At 43.6% G+C, this 13997-nt stretch overlaps 1 protein-coding gene across 1 annotated transcript in view; it reads left to right on the top strand.

Annotated features, from left to right (window-relative positions):
* MBOAT1 (membrane bound O-acyltransferase domain containing 1) overlaps window positions 1–13725 on the top strand; it is a 273642-nt gene extending 259917 nt beyond the window's left edge. Inside the window, exon 16 of the transcript XR_011388755.1 lies at window positions 12470–13725. The gene's annotated coding sequence lies outside the window, so the exon portion shown is untranslated. The remainder of the gene's footprint in view (window positions 1–12469) is intronic.
* Window positions 13726–13997: the final 272 nt, after the last annotated feature.

The following is a 13997-nucleotide window of genomic DNA, read 5'->3' as shown; positions in this document are numbered from 1 at the left end:
ATGGACAGCAGCAGAGTATTCCCCTGAGGTTGATCTAAAGGTTACTGGTAGAATACAGATTCCCTTGGGGGCTGCATCTGGAGTACCCCCTGGAGTTTGATGGATTCTAGTTGTGTATTCCTAGAGGTCACAAAGCCTGTAGGTGAGTTCTTCTTAACTGTTTGAGTTGCTCTGTAGCTTAATGTGTGTAGTTGTCCTTGCCTGTGTCAGACTTGGGATTGACTTCCAGAGTCTGGTCTGCTGGGGCTTCATAGGTTCAGATTTTTACTTTGGTATGGTAGATCTAGGTTGTGACTTGAGATCTTCCCTGCAGTGGGAGAGTATGGGCAGATGACAGGGAAAGGGCCTTCCAAGATTCAGAAAGAGATGGAGTGGGAAGAGTTTTCATTAGGATTGTGTCCAGAATGTGTGATAAAAAAGGAGTAAGTAAATGTTAGATCATTCCAGACACGGCGTAAAGGTTGGGTGAAATATCCAGGCTGGGAGTTCTTGAGACACCTTTTATGGTCACAGTATGTGAGGAGAGGGGATCAAAGCTGGAGTGGAGGACAGAAAAAAGTTGCTTCAATATCGAGGAGGAAATTTATGTTTTTCTTCTACTATAATAACCACCTGGAGATCCTGGGTGCTACTCCGATACATCACTGGAGCCTGTAAAGGGGCCCCAGACCCCTTTTGCCCCATGAGAGAGGCCCATTGGAAATACTGGATACTGGGATTCTCAGCCTTTGGGGTCACACTTTCAGTGGCTCCTCCACAAATGAGACGTGGCTCTAAGGGGTCTATTCTGACAGTCTCTAAGTGTCTGCTGCTTTTGCAGTGAAAGCACTGGGAATGCAGCTTGCAGCTGCTACCAGGAGTATAACGTTCTTCCTATTCTTTCGTTCCTGCTGTTTGGCCCTCTCTTCATCCCTATTATAAGGCGGTGGTGGCCACCTTTAAGAGATTATCTAGTGTGCTTTCAGGTCCCACTGCATATTTTTGGAGTTTTCTCCTGATACCGGGCAGGCTGGGTCAGAAGTCTCTCCTTCAAAATTGTTTGTTCTATAGAATCAGACTTTAAGGGGGAAATGTTTCTTTAAATCTTCTCAGTCATTCCATAAAAGCAGAGGGATTTTCTTGTGGCCCTTGATTGATCTGGGGATAATTTAGAGTAATTAAGGGGTTTGGGTATAATTCTCTTTAGTTCCTCTATAACACAGACAATAAGATGCCTTCTCCAATCATCTGCTGGATTGTTAGGGTCTCAGTTAGGCTTGTGCTGGGGAACTGCCTCTTTGCCACCTCTTGTTCATAGATTGCAATTCTTTGTTATGACCTTGGGATACATACAGTGCATCCAAGTTCTGCTGCTGCCTGTATAGCTGCAAGCTTTTGTGACCTTGTTAGAGTTTGGTTGAGGGGAAACATTACGTCCTTCCAAAACTTAACTCATACACCTGTGTTAAGTTCTGGACAGCCTCTATGTAATGATCTGGGTAATCTGGGAAGCTACCCAAATCTCCCTTAATCTGCCTAATATCTTGCAGAGAAAAAGGAACTTGGACTCAAGGAGGTTCCCACCCTTCAGGCATTTGTTGAAGAGGTAGTAAATTGGCATGAGGTTCTGAGAGAGCTGAAGATTTGGGGTATGGAGAACAAGTAGGGTGAGCAGGTAGATTACAGGGGTGTCTTTGTGGTCTTAGAGGAGACAAAGTCACCAGAATAGCTGAGTCAACCTGACAAGCTTTATTGAGTTATGGATTTTTTCATAGCACAAAGGAAGCGTGGACTAAGGGACCTCAACCCATTTTCCTGCTTTATGACAAAAGGGAATTAGTAAGAAAATAGTATTATAGTTAATACTTCCCTCTGAAGGCCAACTTTCTTCATCTTCTAGTTTGTAATCAGGCCAGGCAATGGTGCAGAAAAAGATTAGGCATTTTTCTTTAAACTCTGGGAGGTCAAAGGGGCCCCAGTGGCTGCGTATACATCACTAGGGAGTATCTGTTGTATCTCTCCCTGATTTGCCAGATAAGCACAGACTGTGAGTGACCAGTTACCATTACCAGCGGTTGTGCAGGAACTGGACTCCTGCCTGCACAGTATGTACTGTCTGTGACCTGGGATTTGTTTGGTCAGCACACACTGGGAATGATCAGTTTGCATTACCAGTGGTCATACTGTAACTGGGCTTCTGCCTTGGGCAAATATATATCTTTTTGCTTTTTGCACCCATACATGAGGAGAAGCAGCCATTATACACCTCTTTACCCTGAGTCATATCTTACAGGTATGTATTTAAAATAATCCTTCATGACAATAGGCTTAACACAGATATTTTGAGCTAGAGTTTGGAAAGAGAACACGAGTCCTGGCCACCGCTCAGGTTGCTGACTAAACAGGTGAGGGGACAAAGGAATATGGTTAGGGAACAAAAATTTTTCTCAATGTGCTACTTCTGAGATATCAGCTGTATAGAAAGGATCTGATGGAGGTGGGCCCAAAAGGCAAAGACCTGAGAAGGAAGGAGGAGGACATGAGAGAACATGACAGCATAAGGGGTCTGTACCTAAAAGGTGACTAGATGGACAAGACCACCTGTATCTACAAAAGGGATACCTAAATTCTGACCCAAACTAACCAGATGTTATGGAAATACAGATAATGGGACCAGAAATTCTTGTTTGTAAGAAATGAGGAGGGACATAGTGTCCAGAGTATAGTGAGACATCAGAAAAAGAGATGGAGATCTTGCCAGAGTCTGGTATAATAAGGAGTGTTAGGGCACTGGGGCCCAGAGCCTATGGCCTCACTCTAGGCTGTACCCAGTCTCACTGAAAGATTGACCTCTGTGGAAAGAAGAACAGAGTTCGTTTCTCAGCCCAACACCCTAATGGGCTGTCAGACCCAGGTGTCTGGTCAAGCAGCCTTTGCAAATGTCAGAGTGTTTTCCTGGCCTGAACTTCACAGTTTACTCCAAGACTTTCTCCCAGTCTTGTGATGGGCTAATCCCTGCAAAAGGAAATTGAGTCGGGCAGGACCAACATTACCAGAACCGAGATGAGAAGTAGAGAGGGTGGAGCTTCTATTGTTACAGCTTGTGAGGACTGCAAAAGAGCATGCCCTGCGCACTCTAACGAGGCATTGCAGCATGGAACCCATGGCCTTGCTCCAGGCCACACCAACCTCAGTAGTGCCGCCTCCCTCAAGAAATACACTTCCCAGCCCAACACCCTTATGGGCTGTTGGAGTCTGAAGTCCAGCCAAGAGACTTTCAGGAAATGCTGGGGTATCATCACTGGCCAGGATCTGTCTGACAGCTCAAGGCCTTCTCCTAGTCTCTTGTGATTCAGTGCAAGAGAGTGGGGGATTAGAGTAGACTCTCTGCTGTGGCAGATTGATCCAGCAGTCGTCATCAAGCCGGATCCCCTTGTCTTCAGCAGCCATACTAACTGCTTTTAATTGGCTGACAGGGACCTGGCGTTCTTAAGGATCAGAGAGTTGCCATAAGAAGGAGTAAGATTCTCTGAAAAACAGACAGAAACAGTCCACTTTCTCACCCATCTGGAGAGGTGAGCTGATGCTGATGAGTCAGATTTGAATCGAATCTACGTCATGCCGCCACTAGTTGCAGGACAATGAAGGCAATCTCAGTTCTTATCTCACATTGAAGAAGAATTTCCATGCAGAAAAAGACATGAGCATAGCAAGATTTTATTGAAAGCGAGAAACCTCTTGACACAGCAGGCAAGAAAGGGGGGCTCCAAGAGAGGAGTTGCCAAAGAAGCCTGCCTTTGTACACTCAGTGGCTCTCTCTGATTGGTCTCCCTCTGAAAACCAGACCTAGATTTAACCAATCAGGGGAGGAGCAGAGTAACAGCTAATCAGAAGGCAGGGATTACAATCCTAACTTTGCTAAAACTAAGTGTGGTTAACTGACCTGTCTTCCAACTGGCCTAACTGCCCACTAGCCCATCTAACTGCTTACACTATCATGGATCTTCAGAAAAGATTGTTTCCCGCCACATCATGAGAAGCTGAGAGGTAAGGATAAAGGAAAAGATCATCAGTTACGACCATAACAGGCACGTCATCCCAGCTCCGTTCTAAGGAAAAGTTTCATTGTTCTCCACCTTGGCTGCTGCCTCCTCTAGACAGCACATGGCATGGAGGAAGGAGTCCTTTTTTTGTCACAGCTTCTATTCTGTGGCTTAATGTTGGTGAATGACTAACCCAGTCATGTGTACAAGACTTCCCAAGACTGTTGCAGCCATGAACCAAGCCCATGGGCATACCTGAACCTGGGCGCCACTTGGGTCTTGTTATGAAAAGACTTGAAATGCAAATAGGAAGAGGAACAACAGGAGGATAAAAGGGTCAGGAACTCATATTCTAAACATGGATGCTGCAAGGAAAATGTGGTATGAGGTTTTGGATATTTTTTTAAACTGGTTAACCAACATTCATAAATCGAGAGATTTCAGAGAATAAGTGGTCTTCTGGTTTCTCTTAATAGATTAGATTAGCTTTGGGTCTCTGTAGAGGGCAACATTCCTCTGAAATTGGCCACTGAAACCACGTTAGATGGGGCACTCTCCCTAATTTCCTGAAGACCCACCTTTGCCTTAGTGCTGGCTCTGGAGGCACTTAGTTTTGCAAGCTGGATTCTAAAAAATTTTTTGGTGTCTCCTGTAAGCACAAACTGAAACTGTTATAGTATTTTAGGGCCAAAGCATATGTACCAGGTTTCCTTTATATTTTTGGACACCTTGCCCCCTAAATCTTCATAGTAGGATCATTTAGGAGCTCTCTGTATTGGTACTGAGTGCTCATGGCTCATCACAGCTGACAGGCAATGCTGAGAGTGGGAAAGGATGCAATTGACCTGGCTTCTGTGTTTACCTATTATGGATTATTCCAGAACCTTGGGTCATCTTATTGATCATACACACCTGAATCTCAGGGAGAACCTCTTGGAAAATCTCAAACTATTCTAGGACCCAGAAAAACAACCAACAAATATTGCCTATTGGCTTCAAGTGAAGCCAACTGGGGCTTCCTAATGGTTCTCTGCTATTTTGTTGTAGCTAATTCTGCTATGGAAACTGATGGCGTTGTGGCCTCAGCTCTGTAGAAGTGCCAGTGTCCTGCAGAAATTCTATGGCTTAAAAATAATTAGGCTCATCTCACCTAAGTATCTTGGAGGGCCAACTAAGTTTAGAAAATTCTCATTAGTTATTACTGCATCTCTCTCTCTCTCATTCCAAGTCCATCAAGGTGTCCATTGCTCCCGGCTATTACCTAATTATTGCTAAACGACTTTGCTAGTACTTTTCATTAGAATAAATGAAAAATAAATTTGTTGCCTCACTAGTTCATCTCTACTTCTTTGCTTTCATTCTGAATTTTCAAAGCATTTTGCAAGGATTCTGGTAGCTCACAATCTCATTTATGATGGTGGTGGTGGTAGGATGGGTCAAGAAATAATGTTGACTACATTAATCTCTGAACAAATTTTTTACACAGTTCAGAACACTTTACCCCCATTAGAGACAGCTGGCAGTGTATAAGAGAGTACAGAGGTTAAAGTAAGAAGGAAGAACAATCTTAATAGGCAACAATTGGATTGTGTTTAATATGTACCAGGAACTATTAATTCTTTTGACATTTCTAGAAGTCAGGCCATACAGTTCACAGATGGGAACCAGAGGCACAGAAGGCATATGGGATATTCTTAGGCTTATGAAGCAGGTAAGTAGTGCAGCTGGGATTAGATCAGAGGCAGTCCCACTTCTGAGTCTGCTCTGTTAAGGAAAAATATAATTTCTCCTCCTTACAGAGCAGAACAGTTCTGCAGGGTGGAGCTAGGCTGTCCCACATCATTCTCACTTTCATAAAAATTAACTACACAAAAGTGCTAACAAGCGCAGAGCAATAAGATCACAGTCATAGCATTGTGGAGACTCCTGAAAAATATGCTATGTATTTTAGCTTATTTTGAGCTTTTCCCTCTTCTTATTGGTGACAATATATGTAAGAATACCTTTAAACTTTGGATTTGGATTGAAGACTAAGAGAGGCCCAGAGAATTAGCAGGAAGACTAACATAGGGATGAATAATGGGCACAGGAAGTAGAATCAGTGCACATTTGAGTGCAGATTGAGCAATGTTGAGTCTTAAGGTGAATCTGAGCAATGCACTGTGAGTTTCTCAATAGGGAGGTATCCTTTGCAAAAAATGGTTTTAATAAGCACTTATAAATTCTTTTGTAAAAATATAACAAATACCATGTTAAATGTAATACTGAATTTTTAAGAAGGTAGGAGCAATACTAATGATCAAAAACTGAAGAAAAAATAATAAAGGGCAAGCATTTGGTCTAGAAGTTAAGCCGCCAGATAAGATGTCCACATTCTGTATCAGAGTACCTGGTTCAAGTCCCAGCTCCTCTGCTTCTGATCTAGTTTCCTGCTAATGTGTACCCTGGAAGGCAGAGGTGATAGCTGAAATGGGTCCCATCCACTATTGGAAAATTTGGAATGAGTTCTCAGCTCTTGCTTTGGTTCAGCCCAGTCCTGGCCATTGCTGGCATTTGGGGTTAGACAAAGGGATGAGTGCTCTCTGTCTGTGTCTCTCTCTGTCTTTGTCTCTCTATCTCTAAAAAAAAATCAGAGTGATAAACTATAATTGAAGCCAAAGTTACTGAAAAGATACTTATAAATCTCATTAATGAGGGTCTAGCTCAGTGGGGAGACCAGGCATTGGGCCCTTGTGAACTCAGTAATTAGAACTGATTTCTCCACCTAAACTGTCTTACATATATGCATCTCTGCCTATCCTCAAAAAGAAACAAGTCTTATGCAGCCATGTCTGAGAACTCATAACAATGAGTCAGTTGTCATGTAGGAACTGTTTTTTTTTTTTTTAATTTCTGCCACTCACAAGGTCCATAAATTCCTATCTAGGAAATTAAAGTTGTCTTAGGGCATTGGACAGAAGAAAAAAAAAAAAAAAGGAAATTTGCTGGAGAGATGTAACTCTTAACTCAGGCCTCACAGGATTTCTACTTTAAAGCCATTCTGATGACAATGACTTTGTGTCTTAGTCTGTTTTCTGTTACTATAAGAGACCAGAGATTGGGCAATTTATAAAAACAGACTTCTTACAATTATGGAGGCTATGAAGTCTAAGAGTTTGGCACTTGGTCACGGTCTTGCTGTTGCATCTCTTTTTTTTTTTTTTTTTTTTTTTTGACAGTCAGAGTTAGACAGTGAGAGAGAGAGAGACATAGAGAAAGGTCTTCCTTCCATTGGTTCACCCCCCCAGATGGCCACTACGGCCTGTGCACTGCACATCTGTGATCTGAAGCCAGGAGCCAGATGCTTCCTCCTGGTCTCCCATGGGGGTGCAGGGCCCAAGCACTTGGGCCATCCTCCACTGCCTTCCTGGACCACAGCAGAGAGCTGGACTGGAAGAGGAGCAACCGGGACTGAATCCCCAACTGGGATTAGAACCCAGGGTGCCAGCACCACAGGCGGAGGATAAGTCTAGTGAGCCATTGGCGTCAGCCACTGTTGCTTCTTAACACAGTCAAGGCGCCATACAGTGAGGAAGCTTGTGCGTGACACAGAGAAAAATGACAGAAAGCTCATCCTTCTATCAAGAGATTATTCCAGTAATAACAAATCCAGTCCTTCAGTAGTAACCTTAACCTTACTCTATTTAAGAGGGCAGTATGCTCAGATTAATCACCGCTTAAAGACCCCACTTTTTTTTTTTTTTTTCACAGACAGAGTGGACAGTGAGAGAGAGAGAGACAGGGAGAAAGGTCTTCCTTTACTGTTAGTTCACCCTCCAATGGCCGCTGCGGCTGGAGCACTGTGGCCAGTGCACCACGCTGATCCGAAGCCAGGAGCCAGGTGCTTCTCCTGGTCTCCCATGCGGGTGCAGGGCCCAAGCACTTGGGCCATCCTCCACTGCACTCCCTGGCCACAGCAGAGAGCTGGCCTGGAAGAGGGGCAACCGGGACAGAATCCAGCGCAACTAGAACCCGGTGTGCCGGCGCCGCTAGGTGGAGGATTAGCCTAGTGAGCCGTAGCACCAACCGAAGACCCCATTTCTTAATACGATTACAATGACCAAGCAAATTTCAATATAAGTTTTTGGAGGGGAGGGTTGAAAGCATCTAAGTTTCTAATAGGAAATTACAGAATATTAGAGAGAGCAAGCCACCATGAGTGAGAGCAGCATTGTAATTAACAGAGACAAGACTCTGAAGGAACTAGTGTTGAATTACAATATTTAAGGAATTAAAAGTCAGAACAGAGTAACATGGAAGCTCCAGCTTCCCACTGATGCAGCTTCTGGGAAGCAGCAGAGATGATGCTTCAAGGAACTGGAGACCTGGGTTTTGCTCCTGACTCCTGGCTTTGGCCCCAGCCCAACCCCAGCAGTTGTGGACGTTTGGGAAGTGAACCAGGGATGTGAGATCTGTTTGTCCATCTGTCTCTGTCTCTCTACCTTTCAAATGAATTCAAAATTTTTTAAATAAAAAAGAATACCTCCAATCTGATTCCATTTAAATAAAGTATATGCACATGTCCAGAAACATTACAAGGAGTGAAAGAATAGAGATACAGAGACATGAGAAACACCATGTTGCTTCTTAGAGGGATGAAAGAAGTTGATATTTGGGTGGGATATTTAGTGCATTCACAAACATATGTATAATGTTTTGTCTCTTAAACTGAGTTGCAGGTACATGGAGTTAATTATATTACTATTATACATTTTGCATATCTGAACCCATTAAAAATGAAGGGTGAAGGGATTGAATAGGCAAAATTTTGAAATGTTTGATCAAAGGAAGAATGGGAATGTGATAGAACCTGGAGGTAACTGAAGACTCAACAGAGACAGATGTGTTATTTCTCTGTGTTAATGGTGAGAAGGCACCAGGACCTCTGCTGCATCCAGTGTCCATATCATGACAGCACCAGTCTTCCAACCTGGAGCATGTTTTTGTGCTAATGGAATGATTGAAGATGCAGAAGAGAGACTTGGTAACAGAAAGAGTTGTAGAGGAAGAATACATAGGGACCCTTTGTGTTGGAACTAACTGGGGAGAAAGCAGTGGGTGTAGACAGAGGCAATCACATTGATTTGGGAGATGGAAAGATGAAAGAGTTCCTAAATGATGACTTCAGTTCCTCAGTGAAGTAGAGACAGTGGGTCACAGCACAAACTCTGTGTAGAGAAAGTGACAAATAGTCAGTCCTTCCTGAAATCAAGCCCAGAAAGTCAATGCAAGTACTGGCAACACTGAGTGTGTGTTTGAAAGTGGTCATCTTCCATTTATCTGCCGCACAATGGGTATTACTCCAATACCACTCAGTCTCACCACCTAAGCACAGAGAAACCCAGCAGTGGGCACCCATCTAAAAGAATGGTGAAAGTTGAAGGTACTTATTTAACTGGGCTGTAGACTGGTGCTGGGAAGAAATTAAAAGAAAAGTAGGAAATGGCTGATGAATATAGAGAATGCAAGAGGTGATTGAGAGATTGGTGACCTCATTGAATTCAAAGAATTTTCCTTGGATGGGAAGTGAGTGGGAAAAGTAGACCAGTGAGGGGAGTGTTGAATAATCTCAGGCTACATAGTGGCCCTGCTTGGCATGTTGCAATTAGAAGCATCAGTCCAACACGCAAAGAATCCTAACATTTTAAATTTTACATTGAAATGCCTTGAAATGGTTCAAAGAGAGAATTGTATTTCTTGTTATAGCAAAACACATCAAATCCTTTTTGCTTAACATTCTTCCTTAACAGCACCCTTCTCATCCCTGATCCTCTTCTAGAATGCCATCCTAAAATTCCAGTGTTTTCTGCCCTTTCCCTCCCCCTTTATTTTCACCACCCAGCTCTCCTCTGTTGCGCAGGGAGTAGTTTCAGGCCTTTTATAACATGTATCTGTCAAACCTTAGCTCTGCCCCATATAGCTTTTCAGCTGTGCCCATTCTCTGGATTCGGTACAGCCAAAGCCTGGTAGCTCCATTTTGGCCATTTGAACATTGTGACTTAAATCCAAAAACACTTGCATGTGGCTTGGTTTCTGATGATCAGGTCAGGGATGTCAGCAAGTATAGCAAAGAGGAAAAGGATGTTGTTCATGAGAAGGTCATGGTCTCGAGAGGCCCGGCTGTTGAACAGGGTGTTCATGTAAGAGCTTGCAGCTGTATCAAGTGATATCAGGAGCTAAGGTGAAGAAGGAAACAAGTCTTATGTCTTCCTTGAGTGACAGGAATGGTCAGGGAATTTCTGCATGATTCTTGTGATGAGGGAGACAGTTTCCCAAAATAGCAGAACTATTTTTATTCAAGAGAGGAAAAGTAATGGTCTCAATAAGTTGGAGAAAACTCTTTGCACCGGAGAAGGCAATAGGCGAAGCAGTGTTTCTAAGGGAGTATCAAGTTTTGATTAAGAAAAGAAGAGGAGGGGCTGGCGCTGTGGCGCAGCAGGTTAAAGCCCTGGCCTGAAGTGTTGGCATCCCATATAGGCACCGGTTCTAGTCCTGGCTGCTCCTCTTCCGATCCAGCTCTCTGCTGTGGCCTGGGATAGCAGTAGAAGAAGGCCCAAGTCCTTGGGCCCCTGCACCCGTGTGGAAGACCTGGAAGAAACTCCTGGCTCCTGGCTTTGGATTGGTGCAGCTCCGGCTGTTGCAGCTGTCTGGCGAGTGAACCAGCAGATGGAAAACCTCTCTCTGTCTCTACCTCTCTCTGTAACTCTATCTTTTAAATGAGTAAAATAAATCTTAAAAAAAAATAAAGAAAAGAAGAGGAAGTGGTTCAGAGACATTGATGGGAAGGAATTTCCAGAAGGTGCAGCGGAGTAATGGTTAAAACATTCAGGGGCCGGCGCTGTGGCTCACTAGGCTAATCCGGCACCCCAGGTTCTAGTCCCAATCAGGGCACCGGATTCTGTCCTGGTTGCTCTTCTTCCAGTCCAGCTCTCTGCTGTGGCCCGGGAGGGCAGTGGAGGATGGCCCAGGCCTTGGGCCCTGCACCTGCGTGGGAGACCAGGAGGAAGCACCTGGCTCCTGGCTTCGGATCAGCACAGCACGCCGGCCGCAACACGCTGGCCATAGCAGCCACTTGGGGGGTGAACCAACGGAAAAAGGAAGACCTTTCTCTCTGTCTCTCTCTCTCTCACACTGTCTAACTCTGCTTGTATAATAAAATAAAATAAATCATTAAAGAGAAATAGCAAATTTCAGACATGAAAACTTCAATTAAAAAAACATTCAAGGATTAAGTTCAGTACAGTTCAGGAGTAACTGTTCACAAAGACTGGGGAGTCTCACTCCTTGGTGACAGATAGAGGGATGTGGAACATTGTGAGTTTAGTTCTATTGCTCTTTTGGAGGAAAGTGGGTTGCTTTCCCTGTTACTCCAGCTTTATGTCTTCATTTAGGGAAAATGAAAAGTTTCTGATGGGTGAGGCAGTGTGCCCCAATAGCAGCAGTAGAGGGGCATTTGGCTTCTCGTGGAGACTTATACTTTTGAGAACTTATCCTAAGGAGTTAATCACTGCAACACACAACGTTTTTTTAACTTTTATTTAGTAAATATAAGTTTCCAAAGTACAGTTTATGGATTACAATGGCTCCCCCCTGCCCATCACTTCCCTCCCACCCGCACCCCTCCCATCTCCTGCTCCCTCTCCCATTCCATTCACATCAAGATTCATTTTCAATTATCTTTATATACAGAAGATCGATTTAGTATATATTAAGTAAAGATTTCATCAGTTTGCAACACACAAATTTATGCATGAGACTATTTACCACCATTTTAGTTTTTTAATTTTTTAATTTGAGAGACACACAGAGAGACAGAAGGTGAGAGAGCTCCCATCTGCTGTTCCTGAAATGCCTGAATTTGGGCACTGGGCCAAGGCTTGACTCAAAAATAGGGAACTCAATCCAAGTCCCCTATATGGACAGCAGGAACTTGAGCTAATATTGCTGTCTCCCAGGGTCTGCACTGGTGAAAAGCTGGAGCTGGAGTTAGGACTTGAACCCAGATACTCCAGTGTGGGATGTAGACTTCTTAACTGCTAGATTAAATGCTTGCTCCTGCCATCATCATATTTTGAATAAAACTATATTAAATCTATAACAATAAGGAGCTGGTTAAACTAAGTGTGGTAAATCTGTTATGGTATTCTGTGTAGGTGTAAAACATTATGAAATGCATGATTAATAATATGACATATTTTAAAATGAAAATGTATCATCTATGAGGGAAATTTAAAAATTCATTGATGTGAAATTAAAAAATAAGTTTATTTTGGTACAAAATAGTTGATTCAAGCATACCCTTTTTTTCAGAGTACACATTTTCCATGAACATTTGAAAACCCCTTTCCTATTATGTGAACAAAAGTGATTGCTTGTATTCTAACTCTTGACTTTTTTTTTTTTGACAGGCAAAGTGGACAGTGAGAGAGAGAGAGACTGAGAGAAAGGACTTCCTTTTTTTCCTTTTTGCCGTTGGTTCACCCTCCAATGGCCGCCACGGCTGGCGCACCACGCTGATCTGATGGCAGGAGCCAGGTGCTTCTCCTGGTCTCCCATGTGGGTGCAGGGCCCAAGCACTTGGGCCATCCTCCACTGCACTCCCTGGCCACAGCAGAGAGCTGGCCTGGAAGAGGGGCAACCGGGACAGAATCCGGCGCCCTGACCGGGACTAGAACCCGGTGTGCCGGCGCCGCTAGGTGGAGGATTAGCCTATTGAGCCGCGGCACCAGCCCTAACTCTTGAATTTAACATTGGACTCACAAGTATACATGATATTACTTTAAAAATGAAATGAGAGGACTGTGATTGGATGATACATTGTGATACAAGAATAATGATTAAATAATTGTGTCTACTTAAGGTATAGTTAAAAATCATTTACAAAAATATCACAGTGATATTAGTTTTTGCTAAATATAGTATGAGCCATGTTTTTTCTTGTTATGTCTGTGACCTTGTTGATTAGTCTCTAATGGTATATCTATTGCTATGTAGCAAATTACCACTCTCCTAAGTTTTATGGCTTTAAACAATAAGCATTTATTATATTATAGCTTCTGTGGGTGAAGATTTTGGGGTGGTTCAGCTGGGTGAGTCTTGCTCAAGAGATTGCAGTCAGAATGTTGGCAGGGGCAGCAGTCATCTGAAGACTTGACTGGAACTGAGACTCGCTCTCATGATGGCAGACGCCCAAGGCTGGGTGCAGGGAACTTTAGTGCCTCACCATGTGGGTCTCCTCCTAGGCTTATTTGGTTGTCCTCACAATGTGGCAGCTAGCTTCTCCCAGACTGATCCAAGCAGAAAAGCAAGGAGGAGGACATCATGTCTTCTACAACTTAATTTCAGAAGTCACATAGTACCATTTCTGCTATATTCTACTCTTAGAAGTGAGTCACTAATTTCAATCAAGGGAAAAAGGGCTAGCATGGGTGTTTGGCCCAGAAGTTAAGATGTTGCTTGGGATTTCCCAGTCCCATATTGATGTATCTGGATTTGATTCTTGATTCCAGCTCCTGACTTCATCCTGTGCTAATGCACATCCTAGGAGACAGCCAGTGATTGTTCAAGTAATTGGGTCCCTGCCACCCATGCAGGAGACCTAGATACCTGGATTGAGTTAGAGTCTCCTGGCTTTGGCCTGCCCAGTCTTAGCTATTGCAAACATTTATGGAGTGAACCAGCAGATGGAAGATCTCTTTGGGTCTGTCTTTTGCATCTCTTTTTTTTTATTCTATTTTTTTAAACATTTTTTGACAGGTAGAGTTATAGACAGAAAGAGAGACAGAGAGAAAGGTCTTCCTTCCATTGGTTCACCCCCGAAACGGCTGCTACAGCTGGAGTTGTGCTGATCCAAAGCCAGGAGCCAGGTGCCAGGTGCTTCCTCCTCATCTCCCATGCAGGTGCAGTGGCCCAAGTGCTTGGGCCATCCTCCACTAC

The sequence above is a fragment of the Oryctolagus cuniculus genome, chromosome 5 (genome assembly GCF_964237555.1).
Source record: "Oryctolagus cuniculus chromosome 5, mOryCun1.1, whole genome shotgun sequence".
Lineage (NCBI taxonomy): Eukaryota > Metazoa > Chordata > Mammalia > Lagomorpha > Leporidae > Oryctolagus > Oryctolagus cuniculus.
The sequence above is the reverse complement of the archived record's forward strand: the minus strand, read 5'-3'. Positions and strand labels throughout refer to the sequence as shown.